Below are 1917 nucleotides of genomic sequence, written 5' to 3' on the forward strand. Positions count from 1 at the left end.
AATTTGTTGGTCTTTCCTCCAAAAGTCAATTTCCAGGCACCAATTGTGGAGTGTTATATAAAAGAGTAGAGTAGGAATTGGCATGCTTTTTCTGTGAAGAGCCAGATAATGGGGTTTGAGGGCTATATATTCTCTGTAAAACTACTTCACTCTGCATTATATTATGAAAATAGCCATAGACTCTATGTAAATGAATGAGCATGTCTGTGTTCCAAGGAAACATTATTTACAAAAACAGGCAGTGGGCTAGGTTTGGCATGCAGGCTGCAATTTGCTAAAGCATGGTCTAGAGGGAAGACTGCTACATTTTAACACATCTTGGTAAGTACAGAGAGATAAACACACTGGAGCAGAGAAGGGTCTCACAGCGGAAGCTGTAGTGCACAGCCCAGGTCACCTACCTACTTTCCTGCTGCTGGAGCCTTACTGGCTGTACGCTTACAGTGAAGGGAGATGCCTCAATGAAGGTCACACCCTTTCTTTGAAGGCCCAGCAGGTAGAGTGAGGGTACAGGTCTCATGCTCTTCCCCCAGTTTGGAACAACTCAGAGCTCCCTATGCAATCAACAGAGGCCTTTGCTGAGGCTGAACTGAACACAGTTCACCATCCCTCAGCCCACTCCCACTTTCCTCTGTCTCTTTCAGGGTTTGTTCCAAGGGCATTTCTCAGGAAACTCCCTGAGCACAGTTCTCCATCTCAGAATGTGTAAAGCAGACCTTTGGCCACATGACCAAGCCTGTCGGATGGGGATGGGGACTGATGAAAGTTTGTCTTAAAGCATTTCCAGGACCATGTTAGTGCAGGGGGCAAGAAATAGGAGAAATAAGAAAGAGTCTTCTGGTCAGGGAGAAGAGTAAAGGCAAAGATACGGAAGCAAGAAATCATGCATCTATTCTGATGACCAATTCACTTGCATTTAAAAATCAGTATTGTGCTGAAAATACAACTTGTCATACCAGTAATGACAAGTTGCAAAACACGATTAAATGTGCCTACACTAACACCACAAACAGTGTGGAGACTTTTAAGCTGTGAGCATTTTGAACTATGTTTAAGCATGAATAGAACAAGAATATTCAAAGTAAAGCATTATATTCTAGAAGTGAATAGAAAATGGGAAAATACTTGGATTTGAAATTCAAAATGTCCTATTAGTGACATGCTATATATATAATTATAGTAGAAAGTTATATCGTGAAATGAAGAGTAATGATGTTTAATCTGTAATGCAAAAAATGGTGTAATACGTGTTAAACGTCAGACAGTTTGAATTTCATTCTGTGATCAGTTATTTAAATGTTCACCTTATTGAGTTAAAGTAATAAAAAGCATAAAAAATGCCTTTTAAAAAATATACTTGGTCATTTTGAGGAATGCCTTATGTCACTGGTTTTCAGTCACAAAAAATAGTCTATCAGCTTCCTCTGTGTAGTTATGCCCTCTGCAAAGAATAAGCAAATATGAGATCTACTTATCTTGCTAATGAGGATATTTCAAACTTTCATTATGACTTGTGAACTATGCCATCAGGTAAATCCCCTGCCCAGAAATATGAGTTAGCTTTTCAATACATGAATGATTATTTTTTAAATATAGAATCTTTCATGAAATTGCATGTCATCTTTGTGCAGGGCCCGTGTTACTGTTCTCTGTATCATTCCAATTTTAGTACATCTGCTGCCGAAGCCAGCATTACATGAATGATTTTAACCAGCACAGATGATATAATAGCCAGATACAATGAGAGACAAGAGTTACAGTACTTCAAAGTATTCTGCAAGTGGTATAAAAATAAGGGTTTTGTAAAAAACTTAAAACGTTCAGGCCTAATTTTTAATTTTAAATAAATTTATTGACCCCATTTGTGATGCTTACATTTTTCATGTCAACTGGCTAAGCTGTCATGTGCAGTTGTTT

The 1917-nt window shown here is 38.2% G+C and overlaps 1 non-coding gene across 1 annotated transcript; it reads right to left on the minus strand.

Moving 5' to 3' along the window:
- Positions 1–1586: 1586 nt before the first annotated feature.
- On the minus strand, positions 1587–1692 carry LOC128567079 (U6 spliceosomal RNA). Its single transcript, XR_008374751.1, has one exon. It is a non-coding gene; the product is annotated as a U6 spliceosomal RNA (small nuclear RNA).
- Positions 1693–1917: the final 225 nt, after the last annotated feature.

This window comes from Nycticebus coucang, chromosome 15 (assembly GCF_027406575.1).
Source record: "Nycticebus coucang isolate mNycCou1 chromosome 15, mNycCou1.pri, whole genome shotgun sequence".
In the NCBI taxonomy this organism is placed as follows: domain Eukaryota; kingdom Metazoa; phylum Chordata; class Mammalia; order Primates; family Lorisidae; genus Nycticebus; species Nycticebus coucang.